Raw genomic sequence first — 19,219 nt, 5'->3', positions numbered from 1 at the left:
ATATATATATATATATATATATATATATATATATATATATATATATATATATATATATATATATATATATATATATATATATATATATATATATATATATATATATATTACCTACTGGCGGTCGCCAGTAGGTATATATAGTTAGGATTTTTTCCCTATGGGATTTCTGAAAATTCTATGCCTAATAACTTTTGCGTTCGTGGACGGAATTGGCTGAAATTTTCAGGAAAATGGCACATTTTGTTTCTGAGCAGACCTTGAAAATTTGGGGGGGTTTTGTGGAGGGGGGGCCGAGAAAAAAGGGGGGTCCCAAAACGCCTTTTTCCCATGTTAATTTCCATAGGGCGGTTGGACTCACTTTTAGCCCGAACGGCTGAATGGATTTTCACGAAACTTGGCAAAATTGTAGGGACTGTTAGCCCGATGTGCCTTTGCTAGGTCTCAATATATGTGCTTCAGTGGATTTTGAGAAATTAACGTTTAAATCAAGATATATATCTGTAACAGCGCTCCGGGCAGCTATCCGGTTAGCGAACCTTTCGCGTAACGGAACTTTGCGATGAGAAGCTGATTGGCCCTCCGGTGTCTGTCAACATTCTAAACAGTCCGGAGCGGCCGCCATCTTGTCTCTCGGTAGGATCGAGAGACAAGAGGAGGCCAAAACAAAGGGGGAAATTACCATAAGGGGGCATAGTAGATCCTCGTTGACCCCCTAGGTTTTATGTGGAGGTTTTAAAAGGGCCTAGGAGGGTCCAAAAAAAAAAATTTTTTTTTGCGTGGTAAGCGCCAAGTTCGCGAACCGGATAGCTTTCTGGGCAGCGAACTTTATGGATAAAAGAATGAAAGACTTTTCTAATACTGTATGTTAATTGTTTGTTGTTTTTCTTGTTTTTTTTTGTTTTCTTTATTTATTTTTTTTATTATGATTGTGTTTCATACTTTATTAAATTTTCTAACATTTCATTGTCAGAAATGTCATAATTTATTATAGGGTGTAATTGTTTTTCATTTTGAAGCAAGTTGTCTACTGCTTCAACACATTGTAGAAGTTCGTGGTCTCTACTGTCATCCATAAAGTCATCAAGTTTGTCTTGGCTGCTCTCCTTCAGTTCAATCGAAAATGAAACTTGCTGCTCGCCTTCCATTTTGCCTGAAATTTGGATTAAAAAAATATATATTAGTAGAGATAGGGCACTGTTGGGATTAATTTTAGATAGGCAGTTTTTATCAGTGAATTTATCTTTTGGCAGTGTATAGTATGAGAGTGGAAATAGGACTAAAAAAAAGTGTATGTGATTTAACCAAGACACTACTACTACAGAGGGATAGTGTATATGTAGCAGAAAAAGTCTACTATATTAAGTCATAGTGCACAATATATTAAATTATAACTTACCTTCACAAAGAAGTTGAAGTTTTTTGAAGCTTTTGAAATAGGAGGTACAACAAGAAGTAGTAGTCAAAATGGCTGTGTTTCCTTCTCTCCCTTTATATATATACAGGTATATAACCAATCAAATGTCAGGTAATAAAAGTAGAAAATGAAAGTAACATTTTCATTGGTTGTCAATTCCAACAATTCAGATGTGTTTTGTGAAGTAATTTACCTCACGGTACTTGGAGAGGTCTACAGGCTAAATGGCTAAATGGAATTTCAATGAAATTTGTGAGAATGGAAGGGATTGTTATGTAGTATGAGCTAATCTATATTTGGTGAGAGTGTTTCTAGTCGTTATTCTGTAAATTACTTTCCCGCCTTTTTTTAGGACCGCTTTCCGGGAAGCTGCCCGGTTAGCGAACCTTAAGCGTCACGGGAGTCCACCATTTTGTGTTTCGTTCGCATTAAGATACAAGATGGAGGGCAAATAATGTTTAGAATGGGTAGAAGGGGTCATGGTAGACTTATCTTGACCCCCTAGGTTTTCTGAGCGTGGCTGAGGAGGCTTATATGTGCGGAAAAAAATTTTTTTTTAAAAAAATTCCGCGAGGTTAGCTTTCGGTTAGCGAACCGGGTAGCGCTCCGGGGAGCGAATTTTGTGGAAAATTAGTGAAAAAAGTTAGAGAAAAATAATAATTGTGAGTGATCAGATGTAGGGTAGCTCTGAGAAGAGCTTTTGGGTTTATGGTACATTTAGGTACTTATAAGTAGGTACCAATGCAGAGTCTTAAATTCAGAATGAAAATTCTGTTGCCCTCATCTGAGAAGTGAACTCCATCTCCTCTGTAGATATCTTGCATGTAGTAACGCAAGTTATTGTTGTACAGAGAGCCCATTCCATGGTCTCTCATGTAAGCTGAAACAGATTTGTTTACATGCTTCCTCGCTTTCTCAATTTGTGGACAAAATTGGTTGGACCACCTCCATTTCTGTCTTTGGCATATATTGGAATATACCAAGGCAGTTTGAGGAAAAAGTGCCATTAATTGCTCCAAGGTGTCCTTTAAAAGCATTTCCAGACCTACCCCTGTCAAAGTGCCCAAATCATTACCTCCACAGTGCACTATTAACAGGTCAGGTTTTGGCAAATGCATAAAGGTTTTCACCAATGGTATCAATTGGTGACATTTTAATCCTCTTTGGCCCAACCACTTAATTTCCACATCTTGTAAATTGAGGTTGTGTAAATTTCTGCTCTCAGCATACCTTTGAGCCCAGTGGATGTAACTATGTCCAACAATCCAGACGTTAAACATGGTGGAAGAAGGTTGTTCTGCAGTCAGATGAAGTGTGGTAATGAAAGGGCAGTTGAAACAGTAGGAGTTTCTAAAGAAAAAAAACTGTGGATTTACAATGCTAATGATTCATTAGCAGTGATTGGTGCATTTCCATTTCTGAAAACAGAAAGTTAGGGTGCATGGATGTGTTCTTTGAAAGATGTAATTTGAATGGTCAAGGAAGAAACATTTAATGAAAGATTGCACTGGATACGCAGGTGCACTGAGAGTTCAGAGTTCAATTGAAACATTGTTGTGTGAATTTGCAAACATGAGAGGTCTTCCAGGAGGTGGTTGCTATGGAAACAAGGCAGACAGGGCAGAGGGGGGAAGGGTTTTGATTTGAAAAAAGTGAGGGAAGAGGTATGATTGGCTAATATGAGAGATATGTGAAAAGAATATCTGTATTTCTGTGCTTTCAATAGCTGCAGCCTTTGGAGTGCATCCTTTTTCTTCTGCTGAAGACAATTTGGTGTATTTCTGAGACTGTTTTCAAAACTCAAAAAATATTTGCTAAGGTGAGAAAAGATTTATTTAATTTAGATAGAGAATAGTATGATTTAAGGAGAAAATGATGAAGAAAGCTGTGTTTTTAAAATGTGGTTTTGTCTCTAGTGATATACTAATAGAATTAGTTTCAAAGAGAAATTATAATTGCATATTTGGTGTAACATTCTGGCATGCAGTTACACAAGATATTGTAATACATGGAGGCCATTTCATGGTCTGTTATGTAAGCTGAAACAGATATGTTGCTTTTAAAAACGATTTAAGAAATCAATTACATTTCTAGATATGTACTGCTAGAGCTTCATAGGTTGTTTTGGGCCATATTTATAAGGTATTTGAGTGTCTAAGATGTTGTGTTCGCCTTTTAAAATGTAAAGTGTTCCTCATGGGACAAGTGTCTTGTAAATACGCTCCCACTTGTGCTTGGCAAATTTAGATTTTGATTATGGGAGTTACCTAGCCATGTTAATAGTGTCCCAAAAATGGTGCTAGGGCATTCCAGAAAACACTTTCATGTGTCTCAAGGACATTTTTAGTCATTTCTTCATGAATGCAGGTATACAATTGATTTATATGCTGTGTTTAAAAACGAATTTTGAAATGAATTAAATTTCAGGATATGTACTGTTAGAGCTTCATAGGTTGTTTGGGGTCATATTTAGAAGGCATTTTAGTGTCTTTGAAGTTATTTTTCCCTTTTTAAATGGAAAGCGTTCCTCATGGGGCCCTGAGCAGTTCTTAGCCATGTTATTTAATAGGAAGTGGATAACATGGCTAAGAGCATTTGCTGGGAAATGCATGAATATCGCTGATTTTTCTGCTATATTCATGCATTGTGGCCGTTTTTTTTCACATTGCTTCATAGGTTGTTTGGGTTCATATTTAGAAGGCATTTTAGTGTCTTTGATGTTATTTTTCCCTTTTTAAATGGAAAGCGTTCCTCATGGGGCCCTGAGCAGTTCTTAGCCATGTTATTTAATAGGAAGTGGATCACATGGCTAAGAGCATTTGCTGGAAAATGCATGAATATCGCTGATTTTTCTGCTATATTCATGCATTGTGGCCGTTTTTTTCACATTGCTTCATAGGTTGTTTGGGTTCATATTTAGAAGGTATTTTAGTGTCTTTGATGTTATTTTTCCCTTTTTAAATGGAAAGCGTTCCTCATGGGGCCCTGAGCAGTTCTTAGCCATGTTATTTAATTGGAAGTGGATAACATGGCTAAGAGCATTTGCTGGAAAATGCATGAATATCGCTGATTTTTCTGCTATATTCATGCATTGCGGCAGTTTTTTTTCACATTGCTTCATAGGTTGTTTGGGTTCATATTTAGAAGGCATTTTAGTGTCTTTGATGTTATTTTTCCCTTTTTAAATGGAAAGCGTTCCTCATGGTGCCCTGAGCAGTTCTTAGCCATGTTATTTAATAGGAAGTGGATAACATGGCTAAGAGCATTTGTTGGAAAATGCATGAATATCGCTGATTTTTCTGCGTTATTCATGCATTGCAGGCCTTTTTTTATCACATTTGCAAGCATTTCTTAGCCATGTTATCCAATGGGAGGTGGATAACATGGCTAAGAGCATTTGCTTCAAAGGTTGTTTGGGGTTATATACCATTTTTGGGAAATTATTAACATGCCTATCTAACTCCCATAATCAAAATCTAAATTTGCCAACCGCAGGTGGGAGCGTATTTACAATAAATTTGCACCATGAAGAATGTAAAATAGCATACTAGATACTCAAATAACTTATAAATATGATCCAAAACATCTTATGAAGCACTAGTAGTGCATATTTCCAGAAATGTATTGGTTTTCATTTAATGATTTACTTCATTGGTAGGCCTTCACATGTTTTTTTACCTTGGTTTTTTTTCAGTGAAAATCTTATCTGCAACCATGTGTTGGCCTCACCTCAAATAAACAAAACAGGTGATGGACTGAATGTGGATCAATGACACACATTCACCCCAGTCCAAAGATCTGGGCCTAAACAAACCTTTAGATAGGCTACATCTTATCGTCATCCTGAATTAATGATTTAAAATATTAGGGAGTGATTTATGAGTGTTGTATGCCTGTTTTGTACCATTGAGTGTCATTTTTGTGATGCAGTGCTGGTGGAAAATATTTGCTATGTTAAATAATTAGTACAGCATTAAGTTTTAGATGACTGTTATTTATTTACTGTTTGGTAATAGTGGTTAATAACATTTTATATTATATTTTTTCACAGATTCAACTGCAGATTCTTTCATAGTTTGGAAAATGCCTTCCAGAAGTCGAATACGAAAGGCTAGAAAACGTCAAAGACAGCAGGATGATGTTTTATTGCAGCAGTCCTCTTCCCCAAATACTTGTCAAAACACCAAGAAAGGTCCGGGTAAGAGCACGAAATCATTCTTAAGAAATATTTGTAGTAAAAAAAATTTTGCTCAAAAAAATGTGTCTCTTAACAAAAAGAGAAGTAATTTAAATGGAAAGGAGAGACCCATCACAAATGTTACTGGTAGAGGAAGAGATAACTCTGTGCATGATAGTAGAAGGAAACAACAGTTTAGGGACATTCGACAACGAATGTTCCGTAATAGGATATTAGTTAATTTATTGAAAAATATTAAAAAGAAAGGCCAACAGAAAGCGGCATTTTATAGGAAGAAGAAAAATGTAGAGAAAATTATTGATCATGCTTTTGAAATCAAGCGAAAGTTGTTTATTTTGGTAATCAATAGAATTAGGAAACTAAGCAAGGTAATTTCTGATTTCAAAACAAAAAGTAGATGGAAGAGAGTAGTAAATCGTACTAACTTTTGTGAAGTTTTTTCTGGAGAATGGATGCATAGTTCAAGTTCTGAGGCATTTTTTAATGAGGAGACTTATTTTCAGGATAATGATTTGGTGCATGCAGTTGACATCAGTGGTCGAGCTTATGAAGTGAAGGATGGTTGTCCAGTTGAAAAAGAACTACTTGTGACAACAGAGACAGAAGAGGCGCTAAGTGATGAGGTTTTAGGAAGACGTCCTAAGGGTCCTGTGTACATTTGGAAGTGTAGTTCTATTTGCAGTGTGCGACAGGTTTCCATCAATTTGCTATGTGATTTTATACGGACATTTAATAAGAAAAGTTTGAAGCAGAAAATGAAGTTGTTGCAAGATTTAGATCCTTGCAGAGTGAGACAAATGACAGGTTTGCGTGGTCATTCACTGGCTTGTCTTTCCAGGAGAGTATGCCAGAGTGTTTTTCATCATTTCAGGATGCTAGCAGTGCATCATAATAAAGTGAGAAAATTAGTGAGAATGTTGTATTATGCTAAGAGTCCAGCAATTATGCTTAAACAGTTATGTGCTGCTCTTTTGCATGGTTGTGAAATAGATGTGAAGAATCTTTGTGAAGAAATTGAGTTTTGTTACTTTGGTAGTAAAGATGAGAATGTTCAAATTGACCCTGAAGTAGAGGGTAATGTGGAAGATAATGTACAGGTTTCCAGTACAGATAATTTTCAGAAGGAAATTGCCACGTTTCAGATGAAATCAAGTGAGAGGCCTAATTTCACTTGTGTATGTTGTCGACGCACTTATTATAAGAATCAGACTAAGGTAGTGGATTTATATGCAAAAAGTGAAAGGGAAAATAATAGTGAATGGAAGGATTTAGCCACATACTTGATGGTAGAAAATTATTTTGATTTGGGATCGGATCAACGTGTGTGTACTTATTGTTGTAATAAATTAAACCAAAACCAGATGCCTGCTAGGGCAGTTCATAATAATCTGGAATTGGTTGAGATTCCTTCTGAATTGAAGGATTTAAATACTTATGAATCTATTTTGATTCAAAGTATCCATCCCTTTCAGGCTATTGTAAGAATGGAGCCAAAGACAGGGAAATTGCCTCCAGCAGATTTACAGAGAGGATTAAAGGGAAGAGTTGTTTATTTGCCTCTAGATTTGAACAAAAACATTAACACAATTGGAATAGAAAAAGTGGAAGAGGAACCTCTGGTTATCTTGGTTAATGGGGTTCCGACAAAGAATAAGAAAATATGGCAAGATTTAGTGGATGTTAGGAAAGTCAAAAAGGCAACAGTGTATTTGAAGAAAAATAATAAGTACTATAAGAATGTATATGTTGCAGAAGAGGAAGTAAGTGATGAAGAGGATAGCGATTTGTGTGCTGGCCAAATTGAGAAAGTAGAGGCCTCTAAAAGTGAAGAAATATATGAACATTATAGTGTTCATCCTTTGCATTCCAAGGAAGTGATGGGGAATGCTATTGAGTTGTTTCAAATGAAACAAGCCAAAGGGAGTCCCATTAGTGTTTGGGAGGAAAGTTTGGAAGCTCGGTGTTTCCCACAGCTATTTCCCACAGGTCAAGGAGGAAGATATGATGAGCGACCTCGTGAAATTCCTGCGTCTGAATACCGGACTTTACGATTGTATGCAGAAGATCCTAGGTTTCGGCAATGCATTCCCTATTTGTTTCATCTCCTGTTTGAAAGCGATCTGTCTGGACTGTCATATGCAGTGAACCACATCTTAAAAAGTGGTATACAGATGCGAAACATCTCGGCAAGTGACTTTATGCATAAAGTCAATGTCCAAGACAGTATTTTGGATTCTCACTTAATTAATCTCATGGCGTGTCAGCGTGGTACTAATGAGTACTGGTACCGTCGTCATGGTGACTTAAAATGTATGCTGAGGAACTTAGGAACTCCGACATGGTTCCTCACTCTGAGCTGTGCCGAGTATGGCTGGGATGACTTACTTGAATTTCTACGAGAGGCAAATGGAAATATTGAAAACATTGAATTCAAGACACCTGGAGAACTGTGTTCTTTGGATCCTGTGAATGTATGCAGGTACTTCAATCATAGATTTGAAGCTATGATGTCTTTCATCACAAATAAAAAGAATCCACCTCTTGGAGAGGTGTTGGATTTCTTCTGGAGAAAGGAGTACCAAGCAAGAGGTGCCCCTCATATACATATGTTGCTGTGGATCAAGGATGCACCTAAATTTGGAACAGATCCGGATGACTTAGTGATGAATTTCATCGAACAGTATTCTACGTGTGCTGTTCCAAACGCAACGGAGAAGAAAAGTCTAAGAGAACAAGTTCTACGTTTCCAAAGCCATCGTTGTGGAAAGTACTGTCGTCGTAAATTCAGAAACAAGGACAAGTTCTACACCAAATGTCGTTTCAACTTTCCACGACCGGTGATTTCTAAAGGAAGAGTGAACAGTTTGATGTCTTCGCTGCGACATAATGTGACGAGGAAATCACCCAAGAATACATACAATTTGAAAAGGAACGAAGAGTCCAAGTACATCAATGACTACAACCCAGTGATTTTGTCCATGTGGAATGCCAACATGGATATACAGTTTGTGGCTGACAACTGTATGGCTGTGGCTCGGTATGTGACATCTTACATCACCAAAAAAGAAAAGACCGAACTGAAGGATATGTGGGAGGACATTTCCCATGAAAAGAGCCTCAGCAAGAAGTTGTACAGTTTCAGTCTGAAGATGTTGTCGCATCGAGAAATCGGAGCTTACGAATGTTCTGATCGATTGTCTTCAGCAAGTCTCTATGCCAAATCCAGGAGTCTCGTTTGGGCGAGTCTTGGTCTTGCTGCAACGCGAAATCGAGTTCTAAAACCTGTTCGGGAAATTGAGTATTTGGCAGAAAAGGAACCAAACAGTACCGACATTTTGAAGACCAACATGTTGGATACATATTATCCAAATCGAAGCAGTCACCTTGAGAATATTTGTCTATATGAGGTTCTCCAAAATTATATATTCAAGAGGAACATCAAAGAAGATATTGAGAAAGGAGTGTATGCTGTAATTGGAAGTGAGGGATGCCTGGTCAAGCAAAGAAAATGCCAATTAGTAAACCATCGAAAATTAAGTGGCGAATCTCCAGAAAAAAAGGAGTTTTTCTATTTAGCACTTTTGCAACTTTTCAAGCCTTGGCGTGCAGAAGAGGAACTGCTTGGAGATTTCCTCTGTTACGAAGACTCTTTCAATGCAGCCAAGGAGTCCATAGAATGTCCTGCTTTTTCTAAATATCAAGAAATGCTAACTTTGGAAATTGAGCAGGAAGCAACGATTGCAGCCGAGATTGCCAGAGACAGTTCTCAGGACAGTCAGAGTTCTGTTTCATTGAGTCAAGATCCACTTGGAGGACCTATTATCGAAAATGAAGCTGCCACTGCTATGAATGAAGTAGAAAGAGCCATGGCACATGCTCAGGAGGATTCAGTTAACTTACAAGACTTGGAAAAACAACTCAACGTTGAGCAGAGGAAAATATATGATGAAGTTACCAAGGAAATTGAGCACGGATTAAGTCATGAGAAGAAAGAGTGCTCGTGTACGTCGTTGAAGCCTGTCCGACTGTACGTGAGTGGAGAAGCGGGAACTGGAAAAAGTTTCCTCATTAAAGCAATCTCTTGTTATTTGCAGGAAAGGACTGAGTCATCGCTGTCTTGTGTTGTCACCGCTCCTACTGGACTGGCAGCACATAATATTAAAGGTATTACTTTGCATCGTCTATTGATGCTGCCGGTGGAGCATGACAACAAATTACAATACAACAAGTTATCTGGAGATGCTTGCTGTGAAGTTTCAAGAGTTTTGAGGAAAATGAAACTACTTATCATTGACGAAGTAAGCATGGTTTCCAATGTCATGCTTGCCTTTGTGCATTTGAGAATGCAAGAAGTACTTAAAACTGAATATGATGTCTTATTTGGTGGGAAACACATTATTGTTTTCGGAGATCTTCTACAGCTGACACCAGTAAAAGGTCAACCTGTGTTCAAAATACTCACGCATGAAGATACCAGGAAGTGCCTAGGGAGCATTGGCAACGTCAATATATGGTTAAACTTCAATTATGCAGAACTGCATCAAAATATGCGTCAGGCAAAGGATGAAGATTACAAGAATATTCTACAAGATATTAGAATTGGAAAAGTGACCGAGCATGGGAAAGAAGCTTTAAATGCACGGTTACTGTCAAATTTGTATCCCAAACAAGATATTGTGCCTGAGAATATTTTTCAGAAAATTACTGAGAAGAAATCCGGGATATGTCTCATGCCAACTCTTGCAGAATGTGCCATCTTCAACAACAAAATGTTGAATTTAGAAAAGCAAGAGATTGTGAAACTTGAAGCTATCGACAAATTAGAGCATATGGGATCAACAATTATTTTGTCAGACAATTTGAAATCAAAATTGGATTCATTAGAGAAGACTATATCTAAAACAGCGGGTTTTGAAAAGACTTTGAATGTGTGTTTAAATTGCCGAATTATTTTGAGAAGGAATTTACATGTAGAAAGAGGTCTGGTAAATGGATCAATGGGTAATGTTGTTGATTTTGAGAAATACAGAAATAGAGATGGAATAGAATTTTTAAAAATTAAATTTGATGGCATTGAGGAAGTACAGCAAATTGGTCGTTGTTCTGCTAGGTTTTTGCTTGTTAAAGATTTATATGTTCGCCGTAAACAGTTTCCTGTTTGCTTGGCATATGCGGTGACAATCCATAAATCGCAAGGTTTAAGTGTAGACTGTGCATTGGTGAATATTGGCAGTTCTGTGTTCAAGGAGGGTATGGCATATGTGGCATTGTCACGAGTTAGAACTTTATCGGGATTGTACTTGATTGACTGTGATGTCACAAACATTTGTGCGGATCTAGATTGTGTTAAGGAATACAATAGGTTAAGAAGAGAGTATGCGCCACATTTGCCTCAATATCCTTTGTTTGAGAAACGTGTGGTAGGCCGCAAACGTAGAAATAGCAGTAATAGTAGGGAGGTTGTTGCAAAAAGACTAAAAGTCAATGAACCGAAAATTGTTAGCAGAAAGAAAGTGGATTCTGTTGAAGATGTTGTCGGTTTTCAATTTGAAAACAGTTCTGGTGTCAACTGCTATGCAAATGTAGTGGTTAATGTTCTCTTTTCACTAGAGAGTTTAAAAGAACAGATTCTGTTGAATTCTGAACAAATTTTATGCTGTTTGTTGAATTCTGTTTTCGAGAAATGTAGCAGTGATCGAACAAAAGTAGAAAGTGTGTCTGAAGTTCGTTATCTGTTAGATGAATGTTCAGGTCAAACAGACTTCTCTGAAAATAATCAGCAAGATTGTCAGGAGTTTTTAATGTATATGCTTGATATATTGCAAGTTGAGGGTGTAGATGTAGATCACCTGTTTGGGCTTTCTTATCAATGGCAGCATGACTGCGAGAACTGTATGGTATCAAGTACTACTAGTGTAGACTCAGAAAGATTTATATATTTAACTTTGCCAGACAGTAAATCAGTCTCCTTTAATAAGCTAGTAAATGCAGCGGATCACAACATGGAGTGTAGCCAATGTAAATGTGATATGATGTCAACATTATTTATACGTAGATATGGCCAGTATGTCATTTTAATGATGCAACGATGTAGGCCTGATGGAACAAAATTGTCAACTTTAATAAAAAATTTTGTGGCTTCTCAGCTGTCAATATCAGGGAGGACTTTTGTTACTGTAGCAATTATCTATCACGATGGTCCATCAACAACATCAGGACATTATACAGCTTACTTAAAGTCTGGAAACGGCTGGTCATTCTGTAATGATTCTGTTGTAACGTTCAAAAAAAAATTGCCGTTTGACCTTAAAAATTCTTACCTGGTGTTTTTAAAACCAAAATTTTAAGTAGAGGGAATGTAAGTCTGCAATGCTGTCTCGATTAAAAATTCAACTATATAAACCTAATGCAAGTAAGTCTGCTTCATAGTAAGCAGTATCAGTGTCATAGGAAAAGGAGAACATGACTGACAAAGAAGAGTAAGATATTAGTAGTCCAGGATTGTGAAAATAATCTCAAATATTTTATTTTTGAAAGTTGCGAAAATAGAAAATGTCGGGATTTGATTGGAAGAATTACAAGATTTGCGAATCGCGGCAACATGATTTGGCCTAGTGGAAACATGTGATATAATGAGAGAAGTTTTTTTTCTATGTAACATATTTCACGTATCGATGGAGGTTTTCTTTCAGAAAGTGGCGGGCTGAAAATATTTAAAGCACAACAGAGTGGATGCTGTTTATAGGAGATCCTTCGACGTCATTGAAAGTAAGTTAATTTTAAGAAGTTTTGAAATCAGATTTCTTAGGTTGTATGGGTTTTTTAAACACAGTCATTTTGATTGTGTTTTTTTTTCCCCGCTGTTACATGATGAATACCTTCAAGTCACTGATTTAAGTGAAATTTGATACATTCTGAGAACAGCAAAAATAAACCATTTAACATGTATAATTAATGTTATGCTTTTTGTCCTTATGATATACATTTAGAAATGTGTGGTACATATGGGTAAGGTGAGTTCTGTAAATATCAATTTTAATGCTTAGAGTGCTGTACTTCTGGGTAGTGTTTTTTTTTTATAAAAAAAAGAGGCCTCACCTCAAAGAAAGCTCTTGAAAGCACACATCTTATTTGCATCCTAAAACAATCATTTACAATGTTAGACACAATTTTATTATGACTTTACATCTTTTTTGCGCTGCTATTGCATCACTATTGTGAGACATTAGCAGTGCAAGAAAAACATCATGTTTCAAAATAGGCCTCAGTTCAGCAATATCAAGATACAGTTTCTTTCGAATATATATCTTTAGGATTGTGTAGGGAACGTAGAGAAGCAGAGACTTCTGTAAATGTCAAAGTTGTTGAAAAACTGTTTGTTTTTGAACCTTTTCCCTTGTCTTTTCTAATTTTTAAATACATGTTTTAATATTTTTTGAAATGTTTGTTCTTTGTTTTACAGATTGAAAGTATGAAAAAATATTTAAAAAAGGTAACAAGAATTATAAGGTAAATGTTTTCCACTCTTTTTACCCGCAATGCACTGCTGATGATGTCATTGACAGTATCTCTCATTTACTCTCTCTAGCTGTCTTTCTTTTTACATTATTCTCTGTTTACTTCCCTTATACTAACTCTTCTTTTTTTTTAAAAAAATATTTTTTTTAGTTCGCTTAAAGTTCGCGAACCGGTCAGCGAACTTGAAGCGAACCAAAAGAAATAGAGCTTGCCAGAGTGATAAACATTCTAGCAATTTTGTTTGAAAGGGGAGGTAGTTCTGAAAAGAACTGTTTTTTTTTGTTTTTGTTGTTTTATGTTTTTTTTGTAATTTTTTGAACATTTTTTGATTTTTTTGTATTTTTAGAACTGTTTTATGTTTTTTTTGTGTTTTTTAAGGAGGGGAGACAACAAAAAACAGGCTTTCAAAACGGCTCAACTGGAGCAAAAAAAAAGAAAATTACTTTTTGGGTGCATTAGGGCACTTATGATTTTCATATGCAATGTTCATGAGGTTGACACTCATGTTGCCATATGACAGCATAGCACCACAGTAAATACAAGACACCTTCATGTGCTGGAAGTTACGTTGGATGTTTGGCACAGTCTCTTGTGCCTCTCTTCCCGTCAAAGACAATGTGGATGTAGATCTTGCCACAGGAGTTGCCGTCGGATTGTCTTCAAGATCCCTCAACTCAGCCCGGCTGTAGTTCAAGGGATGCCACCTGCTCATGTGACGGTGCATTGTATAGTTCCCCATACTGTACTTCTTTTCTGTGCCTCTCGACAATCTGTGGTCACAGATGAGGCAGGTGGCATATTTTGCATTCACTTTCTTGGTTCCAGGAGGGATGGTGAAAAACTGCCAGATGAAACTGGTTTTTCGTTTAGAAACCCGGGGCAACTCATCAACAAATTGTTGTCCCTCTCTCTCCTCTTCTTCTTCTTCCTCATCTTCCTCCTCTCTGTTAGTCATAATTTGACTGGGTGGTCCTCTCTTCTTATGGGGAGGTGGAGGTGGTGGTGGGGGTGCACCAGCTGCAGCAACAATGGAAGCCATTGTGGATCTTCAGATAAATGGTCTTTCTCTCACCAAGATGAAAGTCAGAGTGAGGAAATAAGGAGGGGTTTACTTGATTTGGGGAAAACAAAAGTTCTGAGCCAATGAAAAGTGTTATTTTTAGGTCACATGACCTAGTCATACATCATTTGGAAACCAAAAGTGAAATGAACCAATGAGAAGTTTGATAAACAAGTCACATGACCTGTTCCGCTTACGTTACGCGGCGCGCGCCGCGTCCCAGATCGCTTCCGGTTCGCGGTCCGGAGCACTTCCGGGAGCGCTAACGCGGCGCGTCATTAGACGCATTACGCGATAACGTGATACGTCGCGCTTCCGCGGCGCGTCACTGTTCCGCTAACGTAACGTTGACCGGTTCGCGGACTAGATCGCGGCATCAAGATGAGCTAACGGAAAGCTTCCCGGTTCGCGAACTAGAAGCGAAGAAAAAAAATATTAAAAAAAAAATTATCAATAAACATCTAAATATATTTTGGGATTTAAAGAATAATACATTTTACAGCTACAGATGTTAGCTTTTAAAAAACCAATGAAATTCACTGAAAAAACCATAGGTTATAGACCATATATAGTTAGAAATTTGCATTTAAAAAACCATTGAAATTCAATGAAAAAACCATAGGTTATAGACCATATATAGTTAGGAATTCGCATTTACAAAACCTTATTTTACTCGCATAAAACCATTGAAATTCCATATATAGTTAGTTGCGCTAACTATATATCGCGCACCCGCAATCCACTGCTGATGATGTCACATATTACATCATTCATGACATGGTCAGTGACATCACTGATGACATCACTGATGACATCTCAAATGACATCACTGATGACAACATCCAGTGACTGTATGTTTCTGTGAAGTTAAAATATGTCTTACATATTGAAGAATGAGTGGATGTATAAGTGTCTGGATGAAGGATTTAGTAGGTGCATGACTGACTGTATGAGTGAGTGATTAAATGTGTCTCACTGAGTGCATGGGTTAGTGACTAAACTGTCTTAATTTGTGCATCATTATGTCTGTTGTTCTGTAAACTGTTGCATGTGTTGATAAGTAGCTATATGAGTAACTATATGGGTTATTGATTGGTTACCTTAGTATTTGTATGGGAGACTGAGTGTGTGTGTGGGTGGCTGGGAGGTGTATGACTCTGTGCATAGATGTGTGAGCAGTTGATTCACTAGAGGTATGGTTTCAAAAGTGCATGTGGTAACAGCTGTATGGGCGGTTGACTGTGTGCATGAGTGTATTGGTGAGTGAATGGATATCTCAGTGCTACATGTCAAAGTAAGTACATATGTAAAACACAGTACATGTGAGAGTTGACATATATAAATAACTGTGCATAAGAGCCAGTGAATGTGTGAGTGGCTGTATGGATCATTGTGAACTTGTATCAGGGATTGTATAAGAGAGTAAATATGTGTTAGTATATGTTTGAATAAGTAAAGTTTGTATAACTGTATAGTTGAGGAAATGGAGGTGTGATTGATTCTTTGCATGACTGACTAGGTGTGTGAGTAACTCCATGGATGAGTGACAGTCTGTGAGTGTCTGTTTACACTGATTGTATCTAAGGTTATATTAGAGTCTGAAGAGGTTCATCGTATTATCACATGAATGATATCATCAGTGATGTGATCAGTAATGTCAAATGAGATGTCATCAGTGATGTCATCAGTGATGTCATTTGAGATGTCATCAGTGATGTCATCAGTGATGTCACTGACCATGTCATGAATGATGTAATATGTGACATCATCAGCAGTGGATTGCGGGTGCGCGATATATAGTTAGCGCAACTAACTATATATGGAATTTCAATGGTTTTATGCGAGTAAAATAAGGTTTTGTAAATGCGAATTCCTAACTATATATGGTCTATAACCTATGGTTTTTTCATTGAATATATATATATATATATATATATATATACACACACACATTATATTTAAATTTTAGCCCTCGTGGACTCCTTTCCTCAGAATCACAAAACTGTTATATTTCAACATATCACTTAATGCACAAGTTACTACTTGTGTAACGATATATCTGTAAGAGACATTAGTTAGTGATAGATTCCTTACCTTAGAATATCCCCAGGTGTCAGACTGGATCCGGAAACTTTTGCGTAGCAGTACCCTTGCGCGTCGGTAGGCGTCGTCTGCGGCTCCGCGTCCGTCGTCGGCGTCGCGGGCGCCGTCGGAGAACTTAGACGCCGCCTCCGTGTGCTGACGTCAGTTCTTAGACACAGCTTTTCCGCGCCAGAAATGCAGAGCTATGCCAAAAACCAACACTGGTGCCATGAATCTAGGGCCCTAAAAGGGGATGACCTTAACCCTAGATATCGGTTCGCAGAACGGGGAGGATGGGTGGGTCGGTAAGGAATCTATCACTAACTAATGTCTCTTACAGATATATCGTTACACAAGTAGTAACTTGTGCATCTGAAAGAGACACGTTAGTGATAGATTCCTAGGACCCCTGCTACCGCAGAGGGTGTCCATTACTTTTAGCAGAGGCCCGTCAATGAGAGACGCATTAGTGGTGTCCGATCCTGAGATAATAGGCAAACCCGACTGGTATCATAACCTGAAGGGTTTTAAACGATGTCCAACCTGCAAAGCATGCACACATGGCGTAAATACAAAAACGTACCTAAGCCCCTTCAGAAAAAAACCATATGCAATCAACAAAATGCTTAACTGTAAAAGCGAATACATAGTATACGTATTGACCTGCCCATGTGGGTTAAACTACGTGGGGTCCAGTAAATTACAGGCTCATGTTCGTATATTGCAACATCTACGAGCCATAACGAATATGGACAACACGTACCCAGTTGCTAGGCATTTTAAAAAGCATCATGCATCGAATAATAAAGGGCTGAAATTTTATCTGATTGATGCGATAGCTCCCAACAGAAGGGGTGGGGATCGTGAAAATAAGTTACGCAAGCTGGAAACACGGTACATTCTTCTATTGGATTCAAAACACCCCAATGGATTGAATCTGACCGAAGATATGTACACGTGCTTAACCTAGAAAAATCCATGTGTACAAAACAAATATGAGTATGTTCCACAGAGGGAAGGAAAGAAAAGTAAAAGATGAAGTTGTCGACAAACAGTTCTAAATACGACCAAAGACGAATATTGTTAAGCATATGAAATATCCCCGATCACCACTTTTATTGGTATGTTGTAAATAGAATGTACATAGATGAATTTGATAGATCGCTGTAAATATTTTACAAATATTTTATAATTATTGTGTGAAATGTCTTTTAGCATGATAGTTAAGGGGTCATTGCATTATACTGTCAGAATTTGGAACATGAGGACATACACATAAATGATAGAACAATAAAAATGCATAACAACATGGCAATTGAAACATAAGAGCTGATAATATGTGCTAATAACATCAAGGGAACACTGATTATGGTAAAGTTATACAATATACAAACACAAATTTGAAATGGTGCACAAAACAGCCACCGGAAAGTGAATAAATGTAAGAGAAGTGAAAAACAAAAATAAGATAGAAATCTTTTTTAACCAGGTGGAAACACCGAGAACACACAGCACACAAAGAATGTAAAAATTCACATAAAAAAATTATTTTTTCAATAGTCATTGAGAAATCTTGTATATGGGAGATGAGAATATCAAGGATACAATGGGGTAATGGACTTATGTATTTTACATGTATTCAATTTAGTCCTACAAAGAGTATTTTACCATTTGACAAAATTTAACGTATAACTAATAGTTAAACAAAAATGTATTTTACCTATATAAAGTTAAACGAGTTACTGACCCGCATTGTACATAACGTATTTCACGATGACTATGTCAGAAAAGAACAAGTTTTTTCTATGTCTATGATCTTTGTAAATCACGTGATATTTGAATCACAATAGCACTGTCACTTTAAAAAGCCTTCGCGCTAAAATGCAAATGTCGAGTGAACAAGCGGCGTTCGCGCCGCGAAACGCGTCTCAGGCATCTGGCTGCAATAGACATTTGAAGCACCGAACAACAACTGGGTCCGTGTCCTGTTTTGATCCAGCGTGAAGCAAGCGTGGGTTTTGAATACAGGATTTGTGATATATATATATATATACACACACACACATTATATTTAAATTTTAGCCCTCGTGGACTCCTTTCCTCAGAATCACAAAACTGTTATATTTCAACATATCACTTAATGCACAAGTTACTACTTGTGTAACGATATATCTGTAAGAGACATTAGTTAGTGATAGATTCCTTACCTTAGAATATCCCCAGGTGTCAGACTGGATCCGGAAACTTTTGCGTAGCAGTACCCTTGCGCGTCGGTAGGCGTCGTCTGCGGCTCCGCGTCCGTCGTCGGCATCGCGGGCGCCGTCGGAGAACTTAGACGCCGCCTCCGTGTGCTGACGTCAGTTCTTAGACACAGCTTTTCCGCGCCAGAAATGCAGAGCTATGCCAAAAACCAACACTGGTGCCATGAAACTAGGGCCCTAAAAGGGGATGACCTTAACCCTAGATATCGGTTCGCAGAACGGGGAGGATGGGTGGGTCGGTAAGGAATCTATCACTAACTAATGTCTCTTACAGATATATCGTTACACAAGTAGTAACTTGTGCATCTGAAAGAGACACGTTAGTGATAGATTCCTTACCTTAGAATAGATACCCCAGCAATGGTGGGTCTGCGAACCAATAATCACACCAGAAAGTCCTGGAGGACGGAACAGCCAAAGAAGCCATCCCTCCGGACTTGACTGTCCAGGCAATAATGTCTTGCAAACGTGTGCAGCGAGGCCCACGTAGCCGCCTGGCAAATGTCCTGCAAGGGCACACCTCAGCCCAAAGCAGTCGTAGTCGCTGTGGCTCGAGTAGAATGAGCCCTCAGCCCAACAGGGGGTTCCTTCTTTGCCAAGGAGTAACACGCCTGGATACGCAAGATGATCCACCGCGAGATGGTCCGCTTGTGCACCGCTTTCCCCTTCTTAGCGCCCACGTAACC

General features: G+C 37.9%; 1 protein-coding gene across 1 annotated transcript in view; it reads right to left on the bottom strand.

The window, feature by feature from the left end:
- The window catches only part of SMC3 (structural maintenance of chromosomes 3), an 889,895-nt gene that overhangs the window by 11,671 nt on the left and 859,005 nt on the right, over positions 1–19,219 (bottom strand). The window lies entirely within an intron of this gene.

The sequence above is a fragment of the Lissotriton vulgaris genome, chromosome 5 (assembly GCF_964263255.1).
Source record: "Lissotriton vulgaris chromosome 5, aLisVul1.2, whole genome shotgun sequence".
Lineage (NCBI taxonomy): Eukaryota > Metazoa > Chordata > Amphibia > Caudata > Salamandridae > Lissotriton > Lissotriton vulgaris.
Note: the sequence above shows the minus strand (reverse complement) of the source record. Positions and strands in the feature narration are given on the sequence as shown.